Source organism: Phyllostomus hastatus, unplaced genomic scaffold (genome assembly GCF_019186645.2).
Source record: "Phyllostomus hastatus isolate PE091 unplaced genomic scaffold, TTU_PhHast_1.1 phas_scaffold_78, whole genome shotgun sequence".
NCBI classification, from domain to species: domain Eukaryota; kingdom Metazoa; phylum Chordata; class Mammalia; order Chiroptera; family Phyllostomidae; genus Phyllostomus; species Phyllostomus hastatus.
In genome coordinates this window covers 109,972,149-109,996,350 of record NW_025334041.1, presented here as the reverse complement: position 1 = coordinate 109,996,350, position 24,202 = coordinate 109,972,149, and the positions used below count along the sequence as shown (strand labels likewise).

Sequence of the window (24,202 nt, the reverse complement as noted above, 5' to 3'; positions counted from 1 at the left end):
CGACGGCGGGCGGTCTCCTGTGCAGGGCAGGCTCCCGTGCAGAGCCGGCGCGAGCAGGAGCAGCGGCGGCGGCGGGCAGCCGGTGCGCGCGGGCGGGAGGCAGGCGCGGAGGCCCGGAGGCTGGGAGGGCCGGGGCCCGGGCGGCGCGCGCGCTCTCCCTCCCCCCGCGCACACTCGCCCGCCCGCCCGCTGCCCGCCCGCCGCCCGGGGCCTCGCACTGGCTCACACGCGCGCTCGGCCCCGGCGCTGCCGCGGCCAGCCGAGGCCCGGCGCCCCAGCCCTGTGCGCGCCCCCAACGCCAGCGCCGCTGGACACCGCCTGGGAGTAGAGCCGGCGCGTTTTTGAAGCAGCGAGCCGGTGGGGAGCCCTTCCAGCCTCCCAGCCTCTGCCGTTGAGATTTTTCCTATTTCCTCCCGGCTCTCGGCCCCGCAGTGCGTTGCGGTGGCGCGCTAGCGCTCTCTCCCGCACCCAACCCGTCGGTTACACGCACACACCCGCGCTGCAACTTTTCTTTTCAACCTTCCTCGCCTCACCCACAGACAGAACCCCGAACCCAACTCGCCTACCCGCTTCTCACCTCTGAAATTGTTAATCTTTCTTCCTTCACTCTCTGTCCCTCTGCTAAAGGGATCTGGGGATGTATCAATGATTTTCTCTTACATTCTCACTCCGTGTTTTTCCTGCACATCAGACAAGCACAGCAACACGCTGGCTAGTAGCTGCTGACGCAAGCAGATAAGGCTGGGGAAGAAAGAAGGGGGGTCGGGGGGGGGGGGAAGGTATTTCCCAGCCAAGAACTCTGAAAGATTCTCCGTGTTGGTATTTCCCTCAGACTGCAGCTCACCTGGGAATAAAGACCAAGAGGCTGTTTAATGTGAAAGCCACGCAGCTTTTCAGCTACAGACAGGAGTAAAAGCCGAGCATTAAGGTTCAGTTGGGAAAGATCTAATGCAGAAATCGACGAACCATTCATTGCCCTTTCCAAGAGAAGCATTATCATTGCCAATACATCACTTCCCCATAATTAATAAAGGAGCATTGCACCAGGCCCTTGCACTCTTGACAGCTCATTCATCCTTACAAATCCTTAATGACTTGGCAGGATGAAAGGCTAGACCTGCTGTGGAGTTCACAAACGTGGCTGTGCATCAGACACCTGGGAAAGCTTGTTCAAAATGTAGATTTCAGCGTCCCATCTGGAGACCGATATGGAGGTCTCGAGCGGGACTCCAAGCTTGTATTTTTAAAACACCAGTAGATATTCCCTGCTGCTGTGGTTTGCCAAGATGTTGGGGTGGAGGGTCAGGGGCAACTACCTGGGGAAGGTGAGAGAAGGAGAGAGCTGCAGAGCACTACTAGGTAGAAGTTAAATTTCTTAAGCAGAATTCGTCCCAGTACTTACAGTCCAGCTCTGACGCAGCCAGCCCGTGGGGGAAAGGAGAGATTCTGATTGGGGACCCCACTGTCCCACTGTTCGACTAGGAGGCAAACAATGGAAGTAGCCCTCCTCTGCCTCTCTGCCAGTGGCTCTCAATCCTCACTGCACCTCAAAATCTCCTGGGGAGCTTTTCAAAGTCCCAGTGCTTAGGCCACACCCCAGGCACATTAACTTGGAATCTTTGGGGGTGGGACCCAGGCATCAGCAATTTTTATTTTAATGTTTCTTGTTGATTCCTGTGTAACCTGGGTTGAAAGTCACTGTTTTAGGGCAAGCCTCAAACAAGGATGTGCTGCGAATAACCTGCGGAGAGTCATTTCTGAGGAAGTAGATCCGGAGCAGGCCCGGGGGCCGCACTGTTGCCTCACTGACATTCAGGCGAGGCTGCCTGACTAAGGCCCCCCCTTTCATTAACAAGCGTCTGCCGAATCCCAGCCGGTGGCTGTGGACCCTGGGCTTGGTGGGGAGCATCCCAGGCTTCTTCTTGTCTTGTATATCATTCCCAGGAATCATCCCTCTCTAAAGACATGTTTTTTCCTCGCTGTGGGTTCAATTTTCTTGGAAGCCACTCTGCGCACAAACTTTTTGTGAGACTGCACTGACCCGCGGGTGTGAACAGGAACACACTCAGGGAGACACAAGCCACCATCTCTCTGTTAGGGTGTGTCCTCAGCCAAAAATTACTTATGGTCCTGAATTTAAGGGAGTGTAAAAAGGGCAGACGTTTGGCTCACACTCAAGGAAAAGGGCTTAGAGAGCAAAGTGGCTTTTTAAGTGACACAGAGAGAAGTAAAGACCTCACCCACAGGAAGTGGGACACGGCGGACCGCAGGAGCCGAGTGAAAGAGCTAGATGGAAATGTGAATGGACTATGTATCACTGGAACAGAGTCTGTGGAAAGGATGTGGTCTACTATCGGTATTACAGACTTCTTAGTGAAAACGCCGATTTTCCTGAGAGTGCAAGAAGCATGTTTGTGACGCAGGGTAAGGAAAACCTGTCCTTAACCTCTTTATCCCAGTGGTCCACCAACTTTATTCCAAAATCCATCTTGTCAGCAGCCAAGAAAGCATGAAGGCTACACCCTGGGTCTCTGTTCCTCCTCTTTTCCAGTCTTGCTTGATATTAGATCAACTTGGATTCTTGGGAAAACACCTCCATGACATGGTCCTCTGCTGACCTAGAACCTTTAAAGGCAGCCTAGTGCCTAGTGATTTGGCACTCTTTTTGAGGTGGCTCAGTTTCTGAACCCTCTAATTTTTATTTTGCCTTTCATTTCTCATGAAAGGCATCTCTATAAGGGTTCCAGAGCCCCGAGGCAAATCGAACCTTTTGCTCCCTCCGAAATGTCAAGCATGACTGGATTTTTATTGCAAGAATTATCGACGGCTGCATCACCGGCACAAGGCTCCAGCTGAGGACATTGCGAGGCTACTGCAGGCTGTGGCTTTGGAAAGAAGAAATATTGTTTGTAGGAAGGTGGTGATTTACATTCCAATGGCAGTAGTGTTTCTTAATTGTATTCTCGAATATTAATTGCCATTCTCTCCTTTGGATTTGAGGTTCAGAGTTATGGGTGTCCACTGTCAGGTACCCAAGCACAGCCATTCTGGGGACTCCACAGGGACATCATCGAGATTTGATGTATTCTAATATCAAACACGGTTCAGATATTCACGAGCTATTTTCCTGCAACTCTTCAGGAGATTTTTGTCAACTTGTTATAAGACCAAAGATAAAACTTGTGAATCAGGTCTAATGTTTTTATCCAGTCTATGAAAAAGTTAGGCATGTGATCAATGGTGCCACAATTTTGAAAAACAAATATTATTTTACTACAACACCCAATAGTTTTTTTATGACAAGGAAAAATGACTTCATTGTAATGTAATTCCTTTCTGTTCACTTTGAATTATTTGGGTCAGAGGTACCATTACTATGTTTTTTGGTGCTTGGTGCTTCTGAAGCGTCTTCATATAGAACAAGTCCTTCCTGACCTCCTTGACTATTTTGCCCGTTGTCACCATTCACCTCTCTGCTCCTTCCTGGTCCCATCCTGATTTCTATGTAACATAAAAGGTATTACAATGCCCTCAGCCCAGCCAGCTAGTGGAGCTTAACGTTAGCCGTCTCCCCACACCTAGGGACCTCAGGTGGGTCTCTGGCCCCTTTTGTCCATGGGGTTTTCTTTGCTGCTGATGGGATCAAAGGTTTTTGCCTCAGGGGGTGGCGGGATTCTTTGTTTACTCAGTGTTCCTTTCCTTCTCTGGGGTCTCATTCCCACAATTCCATTTTACTTCTCCTTTTTGTTCTGACCAGTTGAGCACCGCAGCCGAACCCCAGCCAGTAAGTGGGCCCTGTTGCTGGGTGGGAGCAGCCGAACCCCCTCAGAGTTACCACAATTCTCCCCTGTGCCCCACAGCTGCAAGGTCACCCACTTCCTATGCACCTGTCCCGGTCTTTGGACAGCAGATGCCTGCACTTCTGCATTTGAGAAATGATAGTCTGCACTGAGCTTGTACAAAATCCCAGCACTTTTCATCTCTCATGTTTGCCTCTTATTATATTAAGGACATCTCTAGTCTGCATCCCACCAATTCACCAATGGTAAGGTAGCCAGTGAGTAGCTCAAGAGCAAAATCATTATCTAGAGCAACTAATGGGTCAGAAAAGAACAGAGACGAGTTAAGAATTAGAGCTTTGGAGTTACAATATCTGGAGTCAAAAATATCACCTGAGTGACCTCGGGGAATTTTCTTAACCCCTCTGAGTCACAATATCTGTCTGCGAAACCTGGATGGTAAGAGTCTCCTTCACGGAGCTACAGGGAGGATAAAATGTATATAATGTGCTTGACACAGCTATTCATCATAATAATTATTTATTAAATGATGTTGTTTTATAATCAGTGGTAAAGTTCCATAGAAATGATATTCACAAAGTTAAAAAAGTTTCTATATAATCAAGTTCCACATATTCGGCCTATCATTATTGATAACAATTATGCTATCATTTTTGTTATACAGAATTATGTACAACAAATAATCCAGGAGAACAAATGCCTCTACAGTATGAGGTACTTCCCCTGCCTACGATAAAAGAAGCTACTCGTGCACTCTCAGATTGTGTAAGCACAGGGTGCGGTTATGTGACTGATGAAGGGGGCACCCCATCCGGGCCAGATCACAATACTTATTTTCCTTTATGTCTGGCTGTCAACTTGGTCCTCTCTCTATTATAATCTGAGGGTCATTTTAAACTCCACTCTAATGAGGATTTGGGTTATCACATTAATTTTATTAAGAGGGGATCGTATTAAAACAGAAACTTCCTCACCAAGATTTCACAAACTTTCCTCAATATTGATTCAAGGACTCTCCACCAAGAGGGACTCAGGATGAAGCCCTGGCATGTGCTCTGTACCGGGCCATGGTTCCTTGCAATCTAGTTCCGAAGAAACATCCCTGAGAGATGTTGCACTTCAGCCTTTCCAATAAATCTCTTTTCTAAGGCATCGTCTCTGACGTATAGCTTCTTCTCCATCTTCGATGGCTGGGCACTGTTTAGAATCTTCTGCCAGTGTCTCAGTGGTTACCACAGTGCCAGAGAATAGCCCTTGAAAAGAGTCATAACAAAAATACCCAAGGGGGAAATATACTGAACTTAGGATGTCTTAATTCATGGCTGTAATGGTGCTGATTCTGCTACCAGTGGAAGTGTCCGGAAATAACAAAACTACCTGCTCTTATCTACTTAAAAATTCAGAACCTTCTATTATGTGACCTAAAGAGTCCTTGGCAATTATGGGCACAGAAATTCAGAAACTACATTTTTTTTTTGTTTTCTATTAATGTATTGTCCTGTCCTGTCTCATATACAAAAGCTTAACCATCTTTGGATATGTTTTAGAATGTTTGAGTGTAGACCGAAATAAACATGTTGTTTATGTAGATATTAAACCTATTTGCCATTTGAAACCTAAGATTTATGTGACAAATCCTTATGAACTAGTTGGATGAGCTGTGACTACTCTCATTTTAAAGACCGAATGAGAAAGTACAGAGGTTTGCCCAGTCTACACAGAAGTATCAGGTATGTTGTTTTGAAATAGTACTGAAGACCAGGCCCACTCATAGAGATTCTGTCCCTACAGATCTGAAGTGGAGTACAGACACTGGTATTTTTTAAGTACCACCTTTTCCCTAGGTGGTACTAAGGTTCAGACTGAACTGAGAACCATCAGCCTAAGATCAAATTGCTAATTAGTAGCAAAGACAAGTGAAAAAAATCCCCCCTGTATCTGCCACAGTGACATTCTATTCTGCAGCTCCTTGAACACTGATATTTAACAGAAGATAAAAACAGGGACTTTTCTTGGAAATTTAAGTGAACTGACAAATGTTTCAGGGCCTCTTTGAGTCTCCATGGGGCACACGTGGGTACTGTAATGGATCTGACAAAGACATCTAAGCTTCTTGGAAGACATGGTCAGGAAAGTGAAATCCACGACTGCAGGGCCTGCATCTGTCGTGTTGAACACTCAGTCCCCAGCATCTAGAGCAGTTTTGGGTACACGGTAGAGGAATTCATAAAGCACAGAGTGTCCCCTGCAGGGGGACTGGCCTATACGGGTAGATGGATTTGGGTCTTAGGGTAAATTCTTTGGCCTCTGTCCAGTGCAAATTGCAACTTAATAGCAATTATCTCCTTATAGCACAGTGATGGCCCTGGTTAGCAACTGACATTGTCACCTTATCCACATCCAAAGTCCTGCCTGGCCACCTGCTCTGCAATGACAGATTGTCTGTGACATTGCAGGAGGCCAGACCACACGGAGATGGCAATCTGACCGAGCCTCAGGCTTGTGCCTGTAAACTGACCCTTTGTTGGTTATCTCTGGAATTACTTATAAGCTCCCGTTTGGCCCAGTTTGTAAGCATGTCAGAGAATCTCTTATTTCCTGTTAAGAGGGGTTCTGCAGACATATGTTTTATGGGTACTATGCTTGTATTTTCATTTACTATTTTTCAAAAATCAAGAAACTTGTGAACTTCCTGCTTTGTTCAAAGTCAGAGGTGAAGCAACTCTAATTAAAGACAAGAAGCTGGGCAGAGCAGGGACAAAATTAACACAGGTGAGAATAGTCATATCATTCATTTGTTCACTCATCCCTTCATGTATTCATTCAACAAATATTTGTAAGGACCTACTCTGGGCCAGGCTTGTCCAAGACCCTGAAGATACAACAGGGAAAACATCAGTAAAAGTTCATGCCCTCCTGGGACTTACATTTCATTAGAAAAACAAGAGGCAATAAGCAACATAAATGCATTAACACATCATAGGGTGTCAGACGGAGACACTGCTGTGAAAGAAATGAAGCACAGAAAACGAGAAAGAGACTTCAGGAGCAAGTACAAATTTAGATGGTCAGTTTGCAGAGACCTGAATGAAGTTAGGATTTCTCCGGGACAATGTTCTTCCTCTCTTTCTTGAGAGTCACAAATAGATGAAATGATGGAGCACAGTGTTTTGTTGTTGGATATTTGTTTCTGTCCCGAGTTGGGGTTCTTTTAGGAATTCCTATGGCAAAGCCACTGGCCTTCATGGGGTTAGCTGCAGAGGCGCGGTCACGTGGTTTCCACCACCATACGCAGGACCACTTCATATGCGACATAAATCCCAGAGTTTTCCAGAAAGGAAAACTAGCTCCCAGAGATTGCGCATAATATGGTGGTATTTCTTCTAAGGCAGAGTTGCTGCAAGAATTCTGAGTGCCCTCTTTGGTTTTACTTAAAGAACAGCCTCTTATTAAAGCAACGAGACGGGAAACTATACCAGTGAGTTTTCATGGCTGAACCTCTTGCCAAAAAGTCAACAGCCCTAGCAATGAGGGAGGGAAATCACATATGCGTAATTTAATGATGGTTCCAGGGCTTTTTTCCACGAGTTTGTCAACCTCATTTCCCTTCTTTTTACATCCTTATCTGAGATTACACAATGCACATAGTATGCACGCACACTCATGCATACACACACAGTGCATTCGTATACATGAACTCTTATATGAACTCACACACTCATCCACATACTTGATTCTTAACTCCAGCTAAAGATCAAATTATGGGAAAATCACCATTTGCAAATGTGCAAATAATGCATGGAAATAATAGCTGACCTCTTTTTTTCCTAATTTTATTTAACAGGAATGGTTGTTTATTTTCCAGATCTTTTATATTTGGTTTCAAATCTACTCAGAGACTCACAGCCTCAAGTAGATTGTGACCCATGCACTGGTCTCTTTTGAACAGTGATAGATTTAAAGCCAAAAAAAAAACCCCACAAACTCCTAAATTATGTATCTTAAGGTTAAGATTTTTCTTCTTCCTGTTTCTTTTGCCAAAAAGCAAGCAAACAAGCAAGCAAACAAACAAACAATTCTGAATGTAGAAATTGTTCAAGGAAAGGCAGATTTGGATGCGAAGTTATTCAACACAGCAAAGTGCCCATCTCACTCACAATCAATGATCAATAAGTATGTGTTGAACAAATTAAACAAATTAATGGAACATACCTCATTATAGGGCAATCATTTAAAGGAAATTTTGCAGCAGTTTATTGGCCGAATTTTCAAATCAGGCAGCAAATAGTGAGAGACTCCTCCTTTCGGAGCCATGAGCTAAGTCCTGCGGTGATTAAAACGTGGATTAGACACCATCCATGAACTCTTGGAATTAAGTCTCATAACTGGAATTAGCCTGAAGACTTCTGAGCACTTGAATCCTATAGCCAGATATGGCTTTATGAAGAAGGTGCAGTTTTCAGAGTGAATGTGGTATGTTAAAGTGGGCACGGTCAGGAGTGAAGAAGAGACCAGTGAGAAGATGATTGCAGGTGTCTGGCAGGAGCCTGAGTAGGAGTACTCTAAACAATGACCAGAGAAGAAAGGGAAGAATATAGTTTCTCTCTGGCTCAGTTCTTGGCAGAATGCCAGTAAGCCCCTTCCCCCTCCCCACCTCAGGCCAATATTTTAAAGCATACTGAGTTTTCATTTTCAGGGGAATCATTCTGGATGGTTTCAATTGGAACACATATGCTTTCTATAAGGCTCTTAGTATTCTAGGGGAAATTTTTTCCTTTAAGAGTGGCAGACTAAGCGGGGTGGGGTGGGTGGGGTGGCGGGGGTGGGGGGGTGGGGTCGGGGCGGGTAGTCTGCTCCAGCAGGCAGGGAGCGTACCTCATCAGCGCCATGGCACGCTGCGTGATAACAAAGAGCCGATGACCTTTGGTTGGTTGTATCACTGTGTTTAAATTCTCTACAGACAAGGCAGCCACTTAGTCTTTGCACCTTAAATGGACTTCTCCCATTGTCTGTCCCCAAATGCACAGCTGCCTTTGAAATAGGTTATAGGAAATTGAGAATTTCTGATTTTTTTCCTTACGAAATAGAGTTGACTTGTACCTAGAGAGCTTGTGAAAGGTTCTTTCCACCTACACCCACCCCAGCGCTCCAGTAGCAAAGCGCCAGGCATTTAAGTCCGCTGTGTGGACTTCCACGGTGTGCGAGATCCAGCTGGGGCCAAGCGCGGGGAAGCATGGGCTTTGTGAAGAGCCTCTCACCGCCCCAGACTGCAGCTGCTTTTAATATTATTTCAGAAACAATTAGAACCAGTGAGGGAAACCTGAAAGTAATGGTAACATTTAATCAAATCTTTTTGTCTTTTGATCACATATATATTATATATATTCAGAAGAATATTTTGCTAAAAGCAGCCTTATTTGTCGGATAACAAATCGAAGGATAAAATCAACTGGTTTGATTTTTCGCATGTATTTCCAACATCTCTTGGGACACAGCCTTAATCTGACACAAACCGAAAACGGCATTCGTCATTACGAGAAATCTAGTGCTAATTTAACACTAACACTACTTGACCTCATGAGATATATTTTTAAATGGAAAGCATATCCCAGATTTTTAGATGTTTAGCCCTTTGTTTGAAGGCGAATTGTTATTTATTTTATTTAAATACATTTAAATGCATTTTATTATTAATTTATTAAAATTAAATAAGTTTAAATAAAATAAACTTTTCTTTATCTATAAATACTACTGTTAGACAAATGTCTGATGGATTTCCTGACAAGTTTGGAAACTTTTTCCCTTTATCTTTGAAATAGTATCTCGTGATTAGATCAGCTATAAGCTTGAATTTTGTGGAAATGGACTTGGATTTTGGTAGTTACCTGATAGCTATTCAATCATAGATAAAAATCACTCACTCATTCACTCATTTACTGAGTATTTTTGAGTGACTATGAAGCAAGGCACCATGTTAGACAGAAGGGAGTCATCAGTGAATACATGGACAAAGGGGGCTTTTCTCTTGGGGAAGGAAAGAAATACTAATCACATTACTTAAGTTTCTAACAGAGGAAGCCGACCTTTTTAAGGGAAGTTGCAAAGCTCAAAAAGAAGACTAAGGACTGGCTAGAAGAGGTGAGTGAACTTAGTTTAGTCTTGGACAGGAGAAGCTGCAGGTGCAAAGGCCCTGGGGTGAGAAGCAGTCAAGGGAACAAAAACAGGTCAGAGTGTGGAAAGCACAGCAAGTGAGAGAGGAGGGGTGTTAGCAGGGGTCACAGGGTAGGCAGAGCCATGCAGAACTATAGGGCTTGGCCTTGGCATCTTTTTTCAAGAGTAAGATACCTTATCTGTTTCATTCTGAAGACTTGCCTTAGTTTTCCTACGGAAAACTTCAGCCTTGCATAAAGTCTTCACTTTTCCTGCTTTCCTTGCTCACACATGGTTTATTAGAACTCTAAGTTTGGTATTAAGGGGCAGACTTACCAACTGGAAAATTGCAAACAAATTAAGCCATTCATATTTTCTAGATGTGATTTTACTATCACTGTTGCACCTTGTCAGGGGTCTCCTCTGTGATTGTCAGCAATCACCACAATGACCACAGCTCTCCACCGGTGGGCTTTTCTGATTATTATATGGTGGAATCTTGTTCTTTTTATGCTCACATATCTTCTAGACATGTCTTTCTAAATAACTCTCTTATAGATAAGAAATATTTCTAGCACAAGTGAACACCCCCCCCCCAAAAAAAAGATAAAACACTGGATAAATTCTCAAATGGAGGCAATGCATTTCATAACTTTAAAAGATTCATGCATTGCCCTTTTTATTTGAAGTTAAAATTTCTGCTTTGTGGCATGTAAACAAATCAGCCATTATACTGCATGCTACCCACTCTGTTAGGAGTTGTGGAAGGACACTACCCCACTGGTTCCTCTGCTGAGGCAAAGAGGAGAGGCCCCCAAAAGAATTGCTTTAAAGGCTGTAAGAAGGAGAGATTGGCATCTGATTTTCCAGTCAGCCTTCAGCTGACTTCTGCATCACGTACTCCTGGAGTAGGGGAAAGACCATGGAGGAGAGATGGCATGGGGTGATCTCAGAAGTGGGGTTGTGGTGGAAAAAATATGGAGGCTGCACACCTGCCAAGGACTCTATCACAGGACGTCAGGTGGATTTCGTGTAAGGTCACAGTTGGAGGTTAACCTAAATTAAGAGTCTAATCACACAGAAGTTCCCCAATGCCTAGAGGAGCTGCTGAGTGAAGGATTCCTCTCTAGCGGGGACTGTAGAGGACTTCACCCAACCACAGAGAACACATAACCAATGAGATCATTCAGCAGCAGAGAGCAATGTGAAGAAGTTGTGACCTTATCACAGGGGTGCTTCCTCCCTGCCCTCCCTGCCCTCCCTGTCAGAACGCTACCAGAGTACACTGCAAAGGGATGAGCAGAGGGTTGATAATATCCCCTTCTTCTCCAAGCCTTTCGAGCAGTGATTCTCAGCTAGAGTAGTACTGCTTCTTATTAGGGGCAACTGGAAATTCATGCAGGCTATTTCTCCACAATAATACGAGAGTTGCTATGGATATTTATTTGCCAGGGGCCAGGGATGCAATACATCTTGCCATGTGTGATATAGTCCTTCATTCCATATGACTTTCAAATGTTCTGTAGGACACTCAGGTAGGTGCCGCATTTACTTTCTGAGCCTAGAACCTCACTCTGTATTTTGTATAATAGCCAAGTTTCCTTCCTTCCTTCCTTCCTTCCTTCCTTCCTTCCTTCCTTCCTTCCTTCCTTCCTTCCTTCCTTCCTTCCTTCCTTCCCCCTCCCTCCTTCCCTCCCTCCTCTTTCTTTCTTTCCTTTTTTCTTTCTTTCTTTCTTTCTCTTCCTTTTCTTTTTTCTTTTCTTTTCTTTTCTTTTCTTCTTTCTCTTTTGCTTGCTTGCTCGCTCGTTTTAACTTTCACTGACTTTCCCAGGAATGTAAGTACTGAATATATTGAGAAAAGATCATGCTTTGTTTTATTTGGAATTTAACAAGAGCTGTTCATTATTTTGGAAAATCACTTCACTGATGGAAAATGTTGCTTGTTAACCAGCACTTGCAGCTGCTGCCCTTGAGGCGGGACAAGCATCTGACTGCTCCATCACACCTTCTAGAGTGCTCATGCCTGACTTTCAGAGAATGAACAACTTATTCATTTATTATAAAACACTGGCATTGATTCTTCTTTTGTATTATAGTCAGAACATTGTGTAGAATTTGAAGAAATATTCATGGACTACAGTATAGTACAATTGATTATTTCAGAATAATGCAGAGGTTGCCACAGAGAACATTTTGATAGTTGCTAGATGGGGGGGGGGCTCAGGGGATGGGCAGAAAAGGAGAAGGGATTACCGAAGTACAAATGGGTAATTTCAGATTTGTCATGGGACGTGAAGTACAGCATTGGAAATAGAGCAGCCAAAGAACACACATTGTATGGCCCGTGGACATGAACAACGGTGGGGGATTGCCTGCGGGAGTGGAGTGGGACAAAGAGGGGGGGAATTGGAAGAACTGTAATAGAATAATCGATAAAATATAATATAAAAAATAAAAATAATAAAGAAGGAATTCATCCTTTAAATCTAAACTTTTTTTTTTTTTAAAAAAGAGATTGCTACAGCTCTTTAAATTGGATCTGAAGAAATCGACAGCCTCTCCAAGTTCCTAACTTCTCAAGACTTGCAAATGTTCTCTGCTGTGGCAAAGGAGGGACTTAGGGGAGAAATCTGAATGGATTATGAGACCAAAATTTAACCACAAACAGAAATGAGTCAATTACAAAAATGAGACTCTTTTAATCACTTAAATTGACTGAAAAATTTCTGGACTGATATGCCCCTAGGGGAGCTTCTTCAGGAAGGGAGCTTCTCCAGACCTTCACTAAGAACTATCACTGGAAAATGACGTAAGGGCTCTCCCAGCAGCTTTTGTATCCGATTGGATGGTCAGCTGCCTGTCACATGCCTGAAGAGTGGAAAGAATGTAGAGCTTCAGTTCTGCTACTGACTAGTTGCTCGTAAACTTACCACCACTCTGAGCCTTGCTTCCTTTACAAATTGAGGATGCTTACAATTTTTCTGCTTCTTTCAATATTATCATGAGAATCACTTGGTGCCATAAGTATAAAGTCTTCTGTGATGAAAGGAAATACAATGTTGTGCCTCCCTGGGTTCCATGGTACTCAGACCCAAGCTGTGTGTACAAGAATACCTCATAGCTCACGAGGGTTGGTTGAATGTGCCCCTCTCTCCCTGCCTACAAGGAGCACAGACAGGGGGATTTTGATGTGGTCTCTTAATGCTTAATTCCTTTATTCACATGTATGATGTACTTGAAAACACCATTTATGATTACTTAACATCATTAACTCATTTATGCATGACCTGAGAGTATTAAATATAAGTGTCTACATATCCAGGCTAGTTAATTGTATATTTTATAGGAACTAGTGATCTAAAAAACAACATATGCAGAGAAAGAAAGAAGCTGGATATGTATTTTAAAAGACGAGTTAATTTGAGAGTGAAATCCCACCTGGTACACACAAGGAAAGCAGTTAATTAAATTCTTTGAAAGGAGTGGACTGGACCCCCAAGGCTGGTGGAGCTGGTTAGAACAGCAATTTTCCACCATTGTGCTGCAGGAATTTTTAAAACATGCAATACCCGACAATTTAGTCAGGGGCCCTGACCTCTTTTGCCTTAGAGTGCTGAATTAAAAGAAAATGACAACAGCTAGCACAACAATAGCTGTCTAGTATGAATGAATCAAAAGTGTACCTATTTTTTGTGGCTATATATATATATATATATGTGTGTGTGTGTGTGTGTGTGTGTGTGTGTGTGTGTGCGCGCGCGCGCCACAGAATTTTAGTGATTAGTTCATGTGTTTAAAATGCAGTGTTGACCATGTTCTGCAGGGTAACTGACTCTCAGGAGGGTAGTTCAGTTTCAGAATCTTACCCTTCCAAAGTCTTCACTGTTAACTGTGAGCTGCCCATTTTGAAAATGTTTCCCTGTGCACAGAGCTGAGAGTGTAATAGGGGGCTGATGCATGTCTAACATCCCTAGTTAAAAAAAAAACAACAACTCCGAGGGAAAGCATTTGCCCCACGATTCGCCAGCCTACAGAGGACACATTAACATTGCCCTCCTAAGCAAAGATCAGCAGGGCCATGGTCAGAGTTGCTTCTGAAGAGGGGACGACGGTCTCCTAGGTAAGGGTGGAGGGAGACCAAAAGTCTACACCGTGTCATTCACTTCTCTAAATCATCTTTGTCCTCTCAGTTAAAAACATTTATAGCTGCCATCTTTGTCTCCTTTTGTTTTTTCGACAGAATAATGCTTTGACATCTTTTGCTCCTGTTAGAGACAATTTCTTCCTTAATTAAAGGTCATTTAATGTATCTTTGCACTTGACATTCACACAAAAAACTTCAGTCCTTGTTATTCCCTTCAGAATGTTGTTCACCTTAATTAATTCCTGATTAATTTCTGCCTTTTTCCAAAGGAAAAAACAATGATTATTTTTGTGACACTTGAATTCACTAGTGTGTTCACAATCTTTACCTATTATGTTCATGACATTAAACTTTTATGGCTATCACCTTTGCAATCTTTGCAATTAATTTTTGATGACAAAATGAGAATAAAGATTTTTTCACCTATCACCATATAACTGCAAACATAAGTTTAATTACTAGTGTATGGCTATAACTTTAAGCAAATTACTTCCACTTCACTACCTGTCAAATGGGAGTGCGGAGGTGATTTCTGTCCCTTTTTCCCATTAAAACATTGATATTTCGTGATATAAAGTCTTGGTGCTTGCTTTTGGCTTCAATGCTCACTTTCCTTCATTGGGTCTACATTGCACATTATGAGAGAGGAGATATGGAATTATTAGAAGCCCCCTCCATGACGGGGAATTCTCTTTATCTTGCCTAAAATATATGGTACTCATTCCTTTTCTCTGGGGAGATAATTTTGAAAAAACACTAACTGTAGTGCCCTTTATTTTAAAATAAGTGGCATTTTGTGTATTCCCAGTGTGCGTGAATCCTTTGTATATAATAATCAATATTGCCATATTTTCTTTACTTTTTATTATAGTAAATTTTAAACATATGTAAGAGTGGAGGGAGAACCAGAATGAGTGTTGATGTGCCCGTTTCCAGCTTCACCAGTTGACAACAAATAGTCAATTTGGGGGCATGTGGAGCTCACCTCCACCTTTCTGGTCTGATTATTTGAAAGCCACTTTTGCATATCACATCATTTCATTAGTAAATACTTGCATGTATATTTCTAAAAGAGAATTCTTTGTTTTTCTTGACTGCAACAACATTATCATGCTTAAAAAAACTAATAATAATCACTTAATTTAATCAAATATGAAGTATGGAAATTTCTCTGATTCTCTCCTTAACAATGTTTGCAGCTGGTATGTGAGAATAATGATCTAAATAACATCAAAACATTACATACGTCTGAAATGTCTTCAAGACCTTCTTTATAATTCCTTCTCTCATTTAATTCTTGCAATTTAGTGTCCCTGAGAATTCAAGTCTTTTTTCTATCAAGTTTCACACATTCTACAATTTGCTGATTGCATTGCTGTGGCATCTTTATATGGATTTCTGCCCCCTCCTTTCTATATACTTAGATGCTTAGCTGACATGATTGTGTCATAGGATATATGTATGTATATATATACATGTACATGTATATATGTATGTATATGTATGTTTTGTATATATCTTCCAATTTGTTATTTTAAAAAATATTTTATTGACTAACTTTTTTATGACAGAGGGAAAAAGACAAAGAGAGTGAGGGAGGGAGGGAGGGAGAGAGAAAGAGAAAGAGAGGTCGGGGGAGAGAGAGGGAGAGAGAGAGATCAATTTGTTATTCCAATTATTTATGCATTCATTGGTTTCTTTTTGTATGTGTCCTCATGGGATATCGAACATGCAACCTTAGCATATTGGGACAATGCTCTTACCAGCTGAGCTACCTTGCCAGGTCCATTTTATCAGATTAAGAGGGAAATAATGCCTGGTTGCCCTCTTTCTGTATTGTTAAACTTACTAATGCGCTCAGGTATCCTCAACTTGATTCATTGATGTTTTTCAACTAGTGTCTTCAGCAGCAATTGATGATTGATTATTGTTCAGAATCTTCATTTCATTGGAGATTTCAAATTGGTAATATTTTGTGTATCATTACTTCATAATTTACTGATTGGAATTCATTGTTTATAATAGCAAAATTTATTGTTTGTAATAGCAAAAACTTACTGCAAACAATCTAAATATCTGAAAACAGTTGACACTAATCAGGGGCACTGACCTCTTTTCCCTTTAAATTTAGGGCAGGCACTAAAAATGGAATTATAGATCCATGTTGACAAGAACAGAATGATCTACAGATCAAAATTGAATATAAATCTATACTGACATGAACATATATTGTGTTAAAAGCAGGTTGCAAACTATAATGTATAGTTGGGTACAATGTTTATTAAAAAGGATAATTTTATATGAATAGATAAAGATATATAGATATATTCATAGAAAAATTCTGAAACTCTATCCTTTCAAATGTAACATATTTATTGATGTCTGGATGGTGGGGTTGGAGTAATTTTCTCTTTCCACTTACTTTCACTAACACATGAATATTTTTCAAAGCTAACAACAGAAAGTAAATATAATTGAAATTTTACATTTTTGTGTTTAAAGGAGTATTTTCAACCAATAATTAAAAACATGTACTTGCAAAAACCCAGTAAATCAATTTTAATTAGTAAATGAGGAAGATCCCTGTTCACTGTCATTTAATCCTAATGTACCCTTGTTTCTTCTTCCCTAAAATCTCATGGTGCAGATTACAGGTATGTGGTTTACTGTTACTATGATTGCTACCATCCAACCTAAAAAATGTTTGGCCTAGACTTGATGCTTCTTATCACGTGTGAAATTGTTGATTTTATCCTGAACCAGCTGCTGGCAAGGTTTAGATTTTCAAACAGATGCCTTTGCCACTACCAATATTCCATGGTTATTGGAGACTCTGTACACATATGCTATTTAATCTTCAGAACTGTCCTCTGATATGAATATGGATAACTTTATTTTACAGATGGGAAAAAGGTCCATATTCACAGCTAATAAACCCCTACACTGGACTTGGACCCAGCATCTTTTACTCTAAGACTCATTGTTTGCCTGCTTGACCACTGCATTTTCAGATCAGTCTCATTCGCCTTTTTTCTGCCTTGAAAGCCTTACCTGACAAGTCTTAACCACACAGAGACTGTCTCACTTAGTCCTCTGCCACTGCATTTCTGTTGGAATAGGTGACCTTATCCGTCAATGTATGAACTCTCACGGCACTAGCACAATTTCAGCTCCTGTAACCTCCCCCGCCATCACCCTATGTACTGAGATAGTAATACATTGTGAGCTAAGCACACCGATTTCCTATTACTGCCTAAAAATAATGTTTCTCCATCAGTCACATAGAGGAAGCACACCCTTCATTAAAATAAGAAGTTACTGACCTCAGGCATCTGTCTGGAAATACCCTACTCATACCCCCCCAAGGCAATAAAGTTGACAGGAAATCTGGCATGATTACTGTAATTGCAAGATGTTGAAGCCATTTTTTTTGAAATTACAAGTAGTGAAAATCTCAGATAACTTTGGCAAGATGGGGCAAGACTCATTTTTTAATCAAAACTTTTAAAGACAATACTTTAATATACACGTTCCTTTTACATGCTGGTAAATCTAAAAACAATAAGCAATCATAAAAAACTTTTATTTAGCTACAATGCATCAACTAATAGGACAGAGCATCAACTACATAGGAGAGAATGGAATGGTCTGAGATTATGAATAAACTTGACCTATATGTAAACCAGGGCATTATAAACATACAGGTGTGAAAGCAGAGGGATTGAAGTGGTATGGAAAGCCAAGTGCTTTCATGGTGACATTCTGACTTGCACATGATAAAGAGATGTTCATTTTACATGACAACCCCGCAGTAAACTTATTCTTGTATGTTGTGGTGTAAAAAACAGTAAGACCATAAAGTGGAAGATCTGGATGTGAACCTGACATCTATCAAAATAACTCTTACTCTCTGTGAACCTCATAAAATTATCCCCTTTATAAAATGGAAACGAAGCTTTCCACCCACCTACCCCACAGAGTTGGGAGATCGCAGAACACACATGAGAAAGTACTTGGTAAAACATACAGCACTGTATCAGTATAAGGCTGAGTTATTTGCCAATTACACGATCCTACCTGTTGTTACTCAACACTCTTATTGGCTGTTTCAAAGGTATACAATTGTCCAACAAATGGTTTTGAGTGCATACAATGTACCATTCCTGTTCTAGGTGCCATGGGTAGGCTAGTAAACACAATAAAACTTCCCACCCTCCTGGAGTTTATACAATCCCTGAGCAGAAGCTGAAACTGTAGACTAAGAAATCTGTGAGGGATATTAACTTTCCCAACTCAACCAATACTTGTGTGTACCTCCCATGTGCCAAGCACAATGATGGAATAGAATATACACACTATTGTAGTGGGGCTTATGACTGAGAAGGCGGACTTGAGTCTGCCAGGTTTAAGATGAATGATAATGCAGCATAATACAGCTAAGAGGAGACAAATGACTCAAATGTGGGAGTGAGAAAGTCATCCTGAGAGAAGGAAGTACCACACACACCCGAGGACAGAACACAGAATGGGGTGGCAGGTCATTATTCCCTTCTACTCTGCATTTTAGAGTACAGTGGTCCTGCCCAAGGGAGAGGCCTAAGGCACAAGGGACCTAGAAATCATACCACATGGTAATGAAAGAACTGAAGACATTTAGCCTAGAATGGTAAAGACACACATATCTACCTAATTACAAATAAGTTAAATTTACTTGATGTGATTCCAGGTAGCAAATTTTAATCAATGGACAAATATAAATCTTCCTAAAATTCTTATTCCCACTCCTTCCATTTTTTTCTGGGAATATTCTTCCTTCAATATTTAACTAACATCCCCTAACCTCTATTCCAACATTCCTTATCTGTCTTCCCTGCTTTATTTCTCTTCATAGAACACATCTCTTGATACATATATATTTTACTTACTTATTATTTATTAATCTGCCTAGTCTGAAAATAATATGTCATGTGAAGGCAGGGATTTTATATGTTTTGTTCATTGATATATTTCATGTTCCTAGAAGAATGTCTTCTAGACAATAAATATTTGTAGAATAAATGAATGAGAGTTGTCTAGAATATAAAATAGGTTGCCTCTTATAGTAGTTTACTTCTATTATAGAAGGGTAATGAGTTTGTTTATTAGAGTATTAATGTAATGGGTTAAGAGTAGAACTGAGTGGGCCTACGACTTTTTTCTGATAAAATGAAATAGATGTGTAATGCCAGGAAACTCATTCCCTCAAATAAGATGTACAGACAGTTCTGATCCTTGGTATTTTCTTTTTACATTGAATCAAATCCTACAACTCTGAAAACTCCATTTAGTAATCCTAATTCTGATATGAATTAATCTTCATTATAGATGTAGACATAAACCTATTTAGGATTGAAAACATGCCAAAAATATAACTTTCACAGTTACAGTGTTGACAAAAAAATAATTTACATTCTCTAGGACATTCCACTTAAGATTATCCCCACTGCTGTCCTTCCTCTAGTGCAAGTGATGAGACTGGATCTTCCCACAGACTGTCTCCCCCCAAGTCTGGTTTGCATTGACTCCCATTACGCTTTGTCAGGACAATTGTTCTCCAGTCACCTGATTTTAAATATGGCATCCTGGCTCAGGAAGCGATGTTATCGGAAAATGGTACACTTACAAAGCCTTTGTTTTCTTCTTTGGGGCACATATATAATGTGCACAAAATTGTCTTATCACATAGCTACTGAGGAGAGTATCAGAGAGGGAAATTTACTTCTGAACAAAATATATTTGATTTTCAGAAAAGGATTCTGTCTCAATGGTAAGATTCAATTTATCTTTCATTTTTCTAATTACATTGACATCCCAATACTTCTACAGTTTTAATGTTAGCTTCCTTTTTTCTTCCACAGTTCCTGCTAATATTTTGGTATTATTCTCAGTAATGATTATAATGGTAGCTGATATTTCTATATTAACTGTAATAGTAGCTAACATTTGTGAAGTGTCTTTAGCACTGTTCTGGATACTTTATAAGTATGAAGTTATTTAGCTTTTTTACCAACCCTTTGATTTAGGCACTGCTATTACCCACACTTTAGATTTAAAGAAACAGGAGCATATAAGCAGGGAAGTGGAGTAAATTTAGGCAGTTTGGTTTGGGAAGCCTGTGCTTGTGGCTACAATGCTAGACCTTAAACTTTGTTGGCAAAGCTTTGGTTAACTAGATATGCAAATGAGCTAAAACAATTGTGTAATTCTAAAAACCTTTGTAGAAAGAGGAAGACGTGGTGGATGCCAGAAAGAAAACCATGATTTTCATGAAGCCCTGAGAAATATATTTAACTACAGTGGTCAAATTAAAATGCATTTAACTGTGTTTTCATTGTCTTAAGTTTAAGTTAAGAAATATATATTTAAGAATTCTTTTGTCCATAGTTTAGTATCTTGGAGCAGCAGTTCTCAAACTTTGTGGATCCCATTTAACCCTCAAAAATAAGTGAGATATCAAAAGAGCTTTTGCTTATATGGGCTATATTTGTAGACATTTATTGTATTAGAAATTAAAACTAGTAACTTATTAAATATTTATTTACTCAACAAAAATAATAATATACCCATTACATGTTAACATAAATAATATATTTTATAAAAAATAGCTACATGTTTCAAAACAAAAAAATTAGTGAGAAGAATGATCTTGTTTTTCATATGTGCAAATATTTTGAATGTTTGGCTTAAGAGAAGATAGTTGGATTTTCATATCTGTTTTCCCATGTAATCTGTCACAATATCATACACTATGTAGCCTCTGGAAAACTGTAGTGTACACTTGTGAGAAAATGAGAATGCAAAAGGCAAATAACATTTCCATATTTTATGAAAGTAGCACTAACCTTATGGACCCCCTGAAAGAGCCCCTGAGATGGCCGGGGTCCCTGGGTCAGGCTTTGAGAACCGCTGTCTTAGAATGACCAACTAGGAGAGAACGACAACAAAAAAAAACCTTAGTGTGTTTTTTGGATAATTACATGTGCCATAGGTTTTCCTATTTTTAGTTCTGTTCCCATTCTCCCTCCCCTGCCAGAAAAAAACCATAACAGTCTGTGATGTTTCAGAATTTTTAAAGAGTTTGGGAGAATTTCCCCCTTTTAAGGAATTTTCTATTCAAAATACAGTCTATAACCCTAACATATCCCCTGACTTGTTTTTATCTCTAAGAGTTTCTGTATTGTTTCAAAGCATGGAAATAAATAAGTAATGAGAAAGTAAAAAGTAGAAGTATTATTTGCAAGTTCATTAAAATATTTAGAGTTTATTTGTGGAACATTTTCATTTTACATGTAAGTGTGAGGTCCTCTTTTGAGAACTATGACTGCTTCCTGTTCTCCTGTTCCTCATATCACCCAGTGTGCAACAACCCATTCTCTCTTGTCTTCATAAAGGGGACCCTATCGGGCTCTGGGCTTAATATGGAAAGCAGGGGGCTGTCTGAGTTTCCCAGGGCCACCGTGCCCTGCTGTCCAGGCTCCATTGCCTGACTGCGCTGGCAAAGAAACTGAGTTCTTGATCTCTCTGGAGCCAATGTACTCATTTAGGGAGAAAGAAATGAAATCTTACCCTTATGAAACTTGCTTTCAGCTGGGGCAGACTGAAAATAAAGATATAATCTAGTGTTAGGTAGTAATAGACTGCAGGAAAAAATTAAGCAAGTTATGGGATAGAAAATGACAAAGAAGGGGTTTTAAGGTGGTCAGGGAAAGCCTTCCGTAGCAGGTAACATTTGCCCAGAACTCTGGGAAAATAAGGGAGAAGTTTATATGTGGGGCAAGAGCAGTCCTGGTAGAGGTCATAGAAAATGCTAATTCCCTAAGGTCAGAAGAAACTTGGCTCATTTGTATTTGAGGAAACGGCAGGAGCCAGTGTGGCTGGAGCCAAATGAACAAGTGGTAGAGATATAAGAACTGAGAAGTTGTCACAATTTGTTCTAAGAGTGCCAGGAGCTACTTGGAGGTTTTGAGTAGGAGTGTCATGTTGAAAGAGGATCGCTCTGAGTACACTTCCCCAAGCCTAGGCACATGATGAAAGCAGAGAGGCCAGTGGATAGAGAGCTGCTAGTGGCTAGTGGATCACTAGGATATTAACTGTGGGAGAAGATGGTCCAGTTTGGGATCTTTGGGGAAGGTAGAGACCATAGCACTAGCTAATGGATCAAAAGTGGGATATATGAAAAAAAAAAGTAACCAAGGGTGAGTGGATTTTTCTACTGAGCAATTGGGTGAACATACATGCCCTTTACTAAGACAGGGAATCCAGGGGACAGAAATAAACTGGTTTGTTTTGAATGTATTAAGTTTGTGATGCCTACTGGATATCTGAGGAGGGATGTCGAATTCCCAGTTGAGCATACGAGTCTGAAACTTGGAGTCGTAGCCTGAGATGAAAATTTGAGCACTATTGTATGGTCATTACAATCTAGAGTGCTGGGTGGAATCAATGAGGAGTGAAAGTAGAAAGCACAGGAGATGGGATGTGAGGACTGAGCCCAGGACATGCCTATTTCTAAGACTGAGAAAAGAGGAGGGCCAGGGAAGGGAACCAGACTAAGTAGTCATTGAGTTACAAGGAGAACGTAATGTCCCGGGAGCATCTAAACACACAAGTTTAGAAAATAGGTAGGCGACACTCCCCTTGACTGCACCTGATTTTAAAAGACCACCTGAGTCCCCAGTGCCTAGTCCCATCTACATCCCTTTCTGTACAACAGGTCCTACACCTAAGGGTTCACATTAGATGTTCTGCTCTTTATTTTGTTCTTATCTGCTTCCTAGACTATCCCTATCCTGTTCCATAGCATGTTGTTGATGTCACAGACCAGGGTTCATGCCCCACATCCATTCAAAGCCCATTTTCCCTCTAGCATGACATTTCACAAAGAAATTTGCTCATAAACAAGCACCATGTTTACCAATGAGAAGTGAACCAATTTCCTGTATTCAACTAAAAACAAAAGATACAACAAGATGCACAAAAAAGCCCCTGATGTTGTTGTTCAATAGTTATTTTCTGGGCATTAAATTAACTGGTTATGAGAAAATAATTGATGCTCATAATGATATCCCTAAATTAATATATGGTCCGCAAAGACTTCTTAGTCATTAAAGAAAAATGAATTACAGCGAGTATCCTTTAGGGTGAAGCATAATACCTCATGTTTAGTTCTTCTAAAATCAGAAATTAATGTGCGCTCATATAGCTAAACTCTATTAACTAGAATAATTGATTAAGCAGAAAACTATATTTTCTCAGCACAGCTAATAGGCGAATTTACTAGGATTGAATCAATTGAAAGGAGAGACAGGGGGCATTTCTGTTCTGGACTGTCCATTGCTGGGGACAGCAATGTGGGTGAGGGTTCACATTGCAGAGACATGGAATCAGCATTGGTCTGGGCACTGCCTGTTTTAAGGCAGAAGTTGTCAGGAGCATCCATAGACAGTAGAAGAAATACAGAAGTTAGGAGGAGCTAAGGTATCCGTGGTTTGGGGAGTACATTGTGGTTCAGATTCAATTCACATGGGTCAGCCCTGAGGCCTCATGTCCTGGTAGGAAATTAATGACATAAAAGAAATGGCAACCTAAGGAATGGTTCTGATTTTCCAGTATTCAACTCAGACAGAGTAATTTTCACCCCCTGTGAATGTTTTCCAGGCGTGCCTAAAGTCGTCCTTTAGGGGTAGGCAACTATTTCTGGCAAACCAGGGAAAATGGAGAGCTCCCTAAGCAACTGGACCGTGCCTGAAATACTGCAGGTCTAGGGATTACCCAGATGCCTGGCTCCAGACACAAAGGGGAGGAAGCCGAGGAAAAGTGGATTCTTGACTTCTATGAGGATGCTGCTTTTCATTCCTTTTAAAACCCATTTGCTCAACCAACAATGACTGCAGTCCTACTCTCTGTAGAGAGAAACAGAGTGGAGAAGTGAAAATCTTTGCCTCTCAGGAATCTCAAGCTTGGTGTAGGAGAAGATGGCAAGATAGATGGACAAGCTAGCCAGTGCAGACAGAGGTGTGGCCTGGGTGTTGTTACACAGGGAGGAGACAGAGTGGCTCTGCACAGAGAG

General features: G+C 40.9%; 1 protein-coding gene across 9 annotated transcripts in view; it reads right to left on the bottom strand.

The window, feature by feature from the left end:
- SLC8A1 (solute carrier family 8 member A1) overlaps positions 1–24,202 on the bottom strand; it is a 350,799-nt gene that overhangs the window by 298,638 nt on the left and 27,959 nt on the right. For 3 of the 9 annotated variants that reach the window (XM_045828235.1, XM_045828234.1, XM_045828236.1), the window contains one exon: positions 20,976–21,057. The exons of 2 other annotated variants lie outside the window; for them this stretch is intronic. The gene's annotated coding sequence lies outside the window, so the exon portion shown is untranslated. Of the gene's footprint in view, positions 1–577; positions 706–8,012; positions 8,125–20,975; positions 21,058–21,699; positions 21,717–24,202 lie in introns of those variants that run through there. 4 more of the 9 variants (XM_045828237.1, XM_045828238.1, XM_045828240.1 and 1 more) reach the window with 4 other exon arrangements.